The sequence below is a fragment of the Monodelphis domestica genome, chromosome 1 (genome assembly GCF_027887165.1).
Source record: "Monodelphis domestica isolate mMonDom1 chromosome 1, mMonDom1.pri, whole genome shotgun sequence".
Lineage (NCBI taxonomy): Eukaryota > Metazoa > Chordata > Mammalia > Didelphimorphia > Didelphidae > Monodelphis > Monodelphis domestica.
In genome coordinates this window covers 86,049,422-86,059,284 of record NC_077227.1, presented here as the reverse complement: position 1 = coordinate 86,059,284, position 9,863 = coordinate 86,049,422, and the positions used below count along the sequence as shown (strand labels likewise).

General features: G+C 37.3%; 1 pseudogene; it reads right to left on the bottom strand.

Annotated features, from left to right (window-relative positions):
* Nucleotides 1-5,152: 5,152 nt before the first annotated feature.
* LOC100618954 (heat shock cognate 71 kDa protein-like) lies at nt 5,153-8,012 on the bottom strand (annotated as a pseudogene).
* Nucleotides 8,013-9,863: the final 1,851 nt, after the last annotated feature.

Genomic DNA, 9,863 nt, shown 5'->3' with positions numbered 1-9,863 from the left:
CCTCTTTTTCAATTCTAGGTCCATGATCTTGTCTGTATGTCATGACTGGAACAGAATAATTGCCAAATCAATGGTTGTTAACTTTTGACTGACTGATGGTAGTGCCCATTTGTTTTAGATTAGGTCTGGTTCTGGCCAGTCAACTGGAACAGAATGAGACACTTGTAGACCACATAACAGTTAATGTAAAGAGATTTGTGTAACAGTAGATGGCATGGAAAGGATATTCAGCAAGGATACAGTACTAATCCTTTTGGGCTCAGCTTCCTTGCCTCAACAGTCCTCAACCCTTCATACTCTAAGGGAAAGTTTATCAACAGTTGTAGTTTTAGTTCCTTGGATTAATTAAGTCTTGAGGACAATTTCAATGCTATTTAAAGAAAAAACTAGCCTTTGAATGGAATAGATGTTGCTCCTAGGGCACAACTTAAATTTTCTTTCCTTCTGTTTAATGTTCAAAAAGTAATAGCTAACATATATAAAGTCTACTTTGTGCCAGACACTGTGCTAAACACTATATGAATATTCACTCACTAGATTCTCATAAGAACTCTAGGAGGTGGATGCTATTATTATCCTCTTTTTGAGGAAACTGAGGCAATCAGAGGTTGAATGGCTTGCCTAAGGTCAAATGGCTAATAAATAACTGAGGTAGGATTTGAATTAAAGTCTTTCTGACTCCAGGGCATAATGATATCCATAATGATAATAATGTTAACAAAAATGCACTGGCATTTATATAGTACTCTAAGGTTTATAGAACACTTGATGTATGCCTTTTCATTTGATCCTCACCACAGCCTTATGATGTTGTCCTCTCTGTCTTTCTTTTTCCAATGTATGTATCACATGGTATATATTTGAATAGCTTTTTAACAAACATATGGTATTCTATATATGTTATGTTATAGACCATGTATTTATGTAACAGGCAATTTTTATTTATAGATGCTTTATAGATATATATGTTAAAGAAAATTAGATGAACCTTTACATATATGGAAATACATAAACATGTATATATGGAGATAAAGGTTTTTAGACTTTCCACCAAGTTTTCTTCGAGTTCCCTTTAATGTGTTTTGTCTTTGGACACAAGAAATGATGTATAGAAGTGGTAGAGGTTCTTGGCAATGAATGGGTTACTATTTTCAGAAACTCCTCATGTGAAGTGTACTTAGGTACCTAGTCAATGAACTCCTATTAAGGCATTCTTTGGTTTGTATGTGCACATCCATTAGCCTTCATGAGGAAAACCAGACCCTGCATGAAGAAAATTGAGGCTAATAAGCTACTGATTATTCTTAAGATGCTCCTTAGTGATCTCAGTTCTAAAAATGACATCTCTTATAAACCCAAGGAATTAAAAATGAATTTGGAATGAATGAACAATTCTCTTCACTAAAAGTAGAATTAATTTTTTAAAATGGATATTGCTATGAAATGTTCTATGAAGCTTATATTTTGTAATAAAAAATTCTAGGTCTTACAGTTTGGAAATACTCTGTAATAAATTCAAGTTATTAACTTTTATGTTGAAATAACAGCATCATCTGAAGCCACATAAACAGGCACAAATAAATGAAAACATATTATAATTGCTATATTTACTAGCATAGTTCCTGTCTACCCTCTCCCCCCTTTAAGAACAGATATTTTATAGTTAAAATGGAAAGAAGCTCTGCAGTGATAAGGCTTCAACAGAGGTAGAACCCCCACTGCTCACAATCCATTTTTCTTCAGGCAAGAAACTGTAGTCCTTGGAAAGAGGAGTGTCCTTCAAAGGAAAGCTTTAGGGAAAGCTTGATAAGAGTAGGAGAGGAACCGAGAACCATGTTAACTCTTTCACTTACTCCATGAGATGTGGATTGCATGATACCACATGTGCAGCGTATATCATATACCTGCTCTCTCAGGGTGGGAGGGAGAGAACATGGATTGCAAACTGTCAGAAAACGATTATTAAAATTATATCTACATGTAATTTGGAGGGGGAAAAAACCTCATTCCTCCAAAAAAGATGCTTCAAACCCAATTAGCAAACTTACTGTTGTTATTGCCAGGCCTTCTGATGTTTAGAATTGCTGAAGTAAACACTAGCCTACCAGGGTTGGTGTCTGTATGTGTGTGTTCTTGGGGGTGGTAGGGGACACACATGTTTGTGTACACCAAAAGACAAGAAAGACGTCTCAGAGTCCTCTCAGTCATGGATCTGGTGGAATACGTAAAGGGAAAAAATACCTAAATAAGCACGGTAATTAAGCTACTGTTTTTAGAAAGCACGTTTCTGTCATTAAAATCTGCAGGCCACCACAATGACAAACATTCACGAGTGTAATCATTTGAAATAATTGAGCATTCACTTAAATTTACACCCACAGAAATACTGTAAGAGCCATCATTAAAAGGAATTCATTCTAAAGATATATAATAGGAGAGATAGAGACAGAGACAGAGAGAGGGGAGAGAGAGAGAGAGCGAGAGCGAGAGCGAGAGCGAGAGAGCGAGAGAGCGAGAGAGAGAGAGAGAGAGAGAGAGAGAGAGAGAGAGAGAGAGAGAGAGAAGCAGACAGAGAGAGCGAGAGAGAGAGAAAGAGAGAGAGAGAGAGAGAGAGAGAGAGAGAGAAAGGGAGGGAGGGGGAAAGGAGAAAGAGGACAAAGGACAACATATAGTTCTGAGGCAGTACAAAGCTGAGAGGAAAAATCCACTTGGTTCAGGTTGTCAGGTTGTTGGGGGAGGCTGCATTTAATAAATAGATTTCTTCTTTTCAGCAAACTCTTTAAAACTTGGGAAAGGTGCTTATGTTTTTGTGGATGCAAGGGAATTTTTTCCCTCATGATTAAGGGTTGGGGGATTTGAAGTCCCATCCCAGAGGTAGATTTTCACTAAAAAAGAAAAATCTATTAAGTTCCTACTATGCACAAGAACACTGTAATAGGGATATAAAGACAAAAATAAAACAATACCTATATTCAAAGAGTTGACATATTCTGCCAGTCATGTATGTAGAGATTTAGACCATCTGGAACCTCTAAGGAGTAAAATTATGAAGCGCCTTTTGTTTAGTGTATCAATGGGTCAAAGGAGGATACATTAGAGGCAATACATGGTGGGTGGCACCATAGTACTAGAGTGATGGGTTTAGAGTCAGAAAGACCTAAGTTCAAATACACTTTAGACATTGGTTAGCTCTTATGACCTTGGACAAATCATTCAACCTTTCTCTCTCTCAGTTTCCTCACCTATAAAATGGAGATAATAATAGCATCTTCCTCTTAGCATTGTTGTAAGAATCAAAAGAGATCACATTTGTAAAATGCTTCATAAACCTTAAGGTACCTGGAAAGACCTCTAGGAAGTGATGCAGAGCGAAAGGAGCAGAACCAGGAGAACATTGTACACAGAGACTGATACACTGTGGTATAATCAAATGTAATGGACTTCTCTACTAGCAGCAGTGCAATGAAAGAACGACATACACAACCAGAGAAAGAACAGTGGGAGCAGAAATACAGAAGAAAATCTTGTGATGGATCACATGATTTGATGGGGATATGACTGGGCATGTTGAATTTAAATGATCACTTTTGCAAATAGTAATAATATGGAAATAGGTTTTGAACAATGATACATGTAAAATCCAGTGGAATAGCTTGTTGGTTCCAGGCGGGTGGTGGGAGAGAGAGAAGAGAAGGGAAAGAACATGAATCATTTAACCATGGAAAAATCATTCTAAATTAATTAAAAAATTTAAGGTACTATTCAAAGGTTTACTATTATTATTATTAGAACTGGGATGGACCTTGGAGACCATCTAGTCATTTTTTGGATGAGGAAACTGAAGCCCCCCCCCCCAAAAAAAAAACCAAAACAAAACAAAAACTGAGCCACTTGTTCAAGGCTGCTCAGAGTGACACAGATAGAATTTGGACCCAGGTCTTCTGCCAACAAATACTTCACCCTTTAAAAAAACTCATAGTATGATTCAGTTCAGTAAACACTTAATAGTCCCCCATAACATGCAAAGCATTGAGCTGGGTGCTGTACATACCAAGATTTTTAAATGCCAATATTTCCTCAGGGAATGTAAAATCTCTGTGTGTGTGTGTGTCTGTGGCTGTGTGCAGGTTTGTGGGTGTGAGTTTTTGGGTGGGGAAGAGGTCTAGAGTATGGAATAGGGCCTGTAAGAAAAATAATCATGTAGGTACTGGTTTATGAGGCCAACAGGTGGCAATATAGGTACTAATGCTATACTTGTTCAAATTTGATCTTGGGCACTCACCATGCCTGTGTCTCTGGGCAAGTCACCTAACCTCTCTGGGTCTTAATTTCCTCATCTGTAAAACAGGGATAATAAGAGAATGTATCTCTCAGGATTATTGTGAGGATCAAATGAGATCACATTTGTAAAGTGCTCTGCAAACCTTAAGGCTCAATATAATATTAGTTATAATATCAATAATAATAATTATAGTAGTTATAATATATATTTTAATAATTTAATAATATAGCAACACATATAGTATATATACTAATATATTAGTATATAATATGTGACAATATGTATTATAGCAGTATAATTCATGTTATTATAATTTAGAAGATAGTGCTAGGGAGAAAGGCACTAAGTTGCCAGTATGTGGGGAAGGGTAGAGAATGGAACTGGGGGACTCCAAGGATGATTTTTGGCTTCCTCATTACTCAGGTCAGTGGCTTGCCTTTCAAACAGAGCTTCCAACCATACCAGCAGGAGTAACTTAAAAATAAAAGTGAACTGATCCATACTTCACCATTCTTGAAACCTGCTACACTCAGAGGCATGTGATTGATTTTCAGGCATATCTGAATTGCGAATGCATAGATAGGGCAGCCTTGTCCAGTTTAATGTTGCTCTCCAACTTTCTTTTTTTAATGGGGCCAATTTTAAATAGATTTTATTCTCCAGCACAAGAATTGAATTTCTACTTGTTTACAGTATTGATAAAGTACGGTATTGTTAGCTTCTCTCCCACTGCACACACTCAAGTATTCTGAATGCCCACATTTACATCATAGCTGAAACCTTACTTTTCAACTGCATAATGCCTTGGCTACAAATTTAAGTCTTTCAATTTTTAGAAAGGTATATGGGAGGCTCTTCCTTCTGATATGGCTAGTTGAGCTCTTCAACAGTGAGTCTGGAAGAAATTCCTTCAGATGGGGCTGCTTCACCCCCTGGGAACTTACTAAGCATGCCTTTTGGCATGGCCCTTGTATCCAGGTACAGCTTAGTAACCATGGGGTTAGAGACCTTTTACAATTCCTTCTTTTTTTTAAAAATTAAAAATGTTATTTAATTAATTATTTTAGAATATTTTTTCCATGGTTCCATGATTTTTGTTCTTTCTCTCCCCTTCTCCCCATCCCCTCCCCCATATCCAATGCATAATTCCACTGTGTTTTACATGTGTCATTGATCCAGACCTATTTCCATATTATTGATATTTTCACTAGGTTGATCATTTAGATTCTACATCCCCAATCATATCCCCATTGAACCATGTGATCAAGCAGTTGTTTTTCTTCTGTGTTTCTACTCCCATCCCAATTCCTTCTGCTTATGCTCAGATTCTTCCTTCTTAACAGTCTGGTTCTTATTCAGCCAGTTGATTATTTCAATACATTTGTCAGTAATCTTCTGTTTATCTCCATTGCCACTTTTGCTATGGGCTTTCACATCCCTTATGATAGCTTTCATATTGAGGTGCATGAATCCAGAGAATTCTTGGAAGACATCTTGTTTCTTTGCTTCTTATCTTCATATTTCTTACCTCATGTACCATATATTCAATGCTTGCTTAGTTTATATTACCTTTGCCATTGGACATGGTGATCTTATTCTCCTTTCTTGTGCTCTTATTCATAGCAAAAACATTGAGGATGCCACTTGCATCCATGTAAAATGTTACTTCAGTCTATGGAACATCCCTGAGGCCAAGAGAGATTCCTGTGAGTTCAAACTTGCTAAGCAGATTGTTATCCTTTGTCATTACTTTCTCATCTTCATAAATCCAAATAAACACACCAGGCTGGTTGTCAGAACAGGTGGTAAAGGTCTGTATCTGCTGGTAGAAATGGGGGTATTACATTTGATCAGAAATGTCACTGGCAGTTTCAATTCCAAGGGAAAGAGGAGCTACATCCAACAGCAGCAAGTCCTACACATTCTCAGATTTAACTACAGCCAAAATGGTGGCCTGGACAGCTGCAACATAGGCAACAGCCTTATCATAATTGACACTCTTGTTGTACCACATTCTAAAGAAGCTTCTGAATTTGAGGGATCCACATTGAATTACCCACCAGGATGATGTCATAAATCTGTGATTTTTCTTATTTGATATCTCTTAGGGCCTTTTCCACAGGGTCCATTTAGCTACAGAACAGATCAGCCTTCAACTCTTCAAAATGGGAACAATGGATAGAAGTATAGAAATTGATACCTTCATAGAGGGAATCAATCTCAATTTTGGTCTGGTTCTGGAAGAGAGAATGCGCTTTGCACACTCACCATCAATGCACAGACGGCAGATGGCCCTCTTGTTTTCACTGATGTTCTTGTGCTTTTGTCGGAACTCAGCAATGAAATGGTTGACAAAGCACTCATCAAAATCCTCCCCACCAAAGTGGATGTCCCCAGCTGTAGATTTAACTTCAAAGATGCCACCTTCAATGATAAGATGGAGACACTGAAAGTAAGATCTTCAAGATCAAAGATTAACACATTTCTCTTTGCACTGACATTTTCTTTTGTTCAAGGCATAAGTAATAGCAGTAGCAGTTGGCTCATTGATGATTTGGAGCACACTGAAACCAGAGATAATTCCAACATCTTTGGTGGCCTGATACTGGAAACTGTTGAAGTCTGCTGGTACTGTGATGACAACATTTGTGACAGTCTTTTTAAATTAAGCTTCAGCAATTTTTTTCATCTTGGTAAAGATCACAAAAAATATTTCATTTGGATAGAAACTTTGGTTCTTCCCTTTGTATTCCACTTTGAAGGAGCTCAGTGTTTTCTTTTTCCAATTTGGGAAACACTATTGAATATCTATTGTGGTTTTATAGATTGTTTAATTCTGAGAAGACCAAAGAAAAACCTGGTCTTTGGTTTGGACTGTCTGAATCTGTTAAGACTCAGAGTCCTAATTTGATTCTTGTTGAGATTCAACCAGCTAGCCTTTGCTACTTTATAATTTGAAGGTAAAGTTAAGATTTATAAGGATAATAGTGGTAGTTTTAATTTAGATAGTATAAATTTGGGTTAGTCAGATCAGGGATCATTAGTGTAGCCTGTGAAACACAGGAGAAGCAGTTCCTTGTGGAACCTGGGAGTTTATTTGGGAGGATTTTGAATCCCTTAGAATTAGAAATCCTTCTTTATCCTTATATTGAACAGTTTCAATAAACATTTTATTTTATATAATAAGAGTCTCTTTAGCATCTTTAACACCTGGCTCTGAAAGGAAGTTCACATTTGAGCTTCACTTCATCACTGAGGATACTTTTGACTACCTCTATCAAAAGTATCTGAAAGTATCCAAATAGTTTGAACCTGATTAGTGAGTTAAACAGTTTTTGAACAGTTTTGAACCTATATTGGAAGAGTTTTTCCATCTAAATATTTTATTTTTATAACTTGCCATTTATTTTTACAACTTGGACCTTATTTAGGTTTACCTGCATCATTCTCCACTATGAGAGATCCATGTTTCAAGTCTGACTATATACTTGCATCATCAAATTTGTGACCACTCAGATGTTTGACATCAAAGACTGTGTTGGTGGGAGTCATTGCAAATTGATTCTTTGCAACATAAATAATTGAACTTTCTGTGTTTGTAAAAGTTTTATAGGTTGGGACAGTCCTGTTTCCTTGGTTATTAGCAATGATCTCCACTTTCAACATTTTAAAGACTCACATAGGAATAAATGGTGCCAAGATAAATGCCAACTGCAGATCCCTTTGACATCCTTTTTGTGGTATTGGGGGTTATAGTTAACTACTGTGAAGCAAAAAGGGCTGCTGCTCCCTTGAATAGTTCCCAGTTGGTTTTAACATTTCCAGGTTCTTGGATCAGAATAGCCTTTTGTTTCTCAAGAAGAAGGAATGTTCCTTATTTGTTCTCTATTTATAAGTTTTTAATTAAAATTTACACACATTAGCATTTTTGCTATAGAGTAGAGTTTTAGAGTAAGGAAAGACATAAGCATTCATCAGTCACCTATTATGTTCCAAGCACTGTGCAAAGTACTTTTTAAATATCTCATTTGATTTTTACAACAACCCTGTGAGGTAGGTGCTATTAATATCTTCATATTGCATTTGAGGAAAATGAGATAGAGGTTAAAAGACTTGCCTAGGGTAACACAGTCAGTGTCTGAGGTTGAATTTGAAATTTGGTCTTTATGACTCTAAACCCAGTATTCTGTCTCCTACACTACCTAGCTGCCTCTATAGCAGGTAAATGTGATCCAAATGGGAAATACCAAGTAAGGCCTACATATCTGGCTAACCAGAATATTGGGAGAAGAGAGAAGAAAGAGAAGTGATTTTGTTAGAAATTATAAAGGGTCCACAGAACCAACCTGTTCCTTGACCTAGAGCTGAAATTTTTTTCTTGGTATCAAACACTGGAGCATTTCAAGTTATTTGTAGCAAGGGTGCCTCTTCCCCTCTTAGTCACAAATGTACATTCTTAGAATAGCTGTTGGCTGCTTTCATGACACCTCTCCTTTGGAGGCACTTTGTTTGGCTGTCCCCCAGGCCTAGAAAGCTCTCAACTCTTCTGCTCTCGTTACTGACCTCCTTAGCTTCCTTTAAGTCCTATATAAAAATCTCATTCTTTATAGGAAGCCTTTCCCAAACTTTCTTTATTCTAGTGCTTTTGTGCTTTTAATTATTTCCTATTTATCATATACCTATTTGCATGCTTTCTCCTCCTTTAGACTATAATCTTCTTGAGGGTAAAGCCTGTCTTTTGTCATAGTACCTAGGACATAGTAGACACTTAATACATGTTTATTGAATTGAATTGGAGATTTTAGGAGAAACCTCCTGGGATAATGTATAAAGTCTGGCTCAGCTCCCCAAAGATAGACGCGGGATGGAACATAAGTAGGAAAGAATGTGCTTGGCTTTCTGAACTCTCAAAAGACTCAGGAGGAAGATGTTATAAGAGAGAGGAGTTAAATTCCTCAGTCAGCAGGGGCAGTGGAGACTTAGTTGAGCTGAGTGAGTAGAATTTGGTTTCTGCAGAATATGGAAGAACTCTTTGTAGAGTGAGGCTTTGGGATGAAGCTCTCTAGTTGCATTATCTCTGTAGCCTTCCTCAGTGCTCCTTGTAGAATACCAGCTCCTTTGTACATATCTAATTTGGCACATGTCTGATGGCTTACTACAATGGCTTATAAATCAATACCCCAAAAGTATGTTATGGCCCAAAATGTGGGAGAAAAATTAGTCTTGCTCTGCTTGGCACCAAAGGCAAAACAAGAAGCAAGAGATGAAAGTTTCAGAGAATCAGGTTTAGATTTGGCACCAAAATGCTATCGATTGTCCCAGCTTTGTGTCATCTGAAAATCTGATGTCAATCACAGCCACATCTATGCCACTGGCAAAAATGTCAACAGCCATGCTTTCTAGGACATATGTAGATGCTTTCTGTCAAGGACAGACTTCTGTTTCCTACAATTCCTCAGGTCTGGAATGAATTTATTTATGGGTTGGCTGGGGACAAGCAGAGGAGAAAAAGAAACTCATTGGGAAGTGGGGAAATGAGCACCTGGGCTGGTTTTGGGGAGATTGGAATTGGGAAACTCTT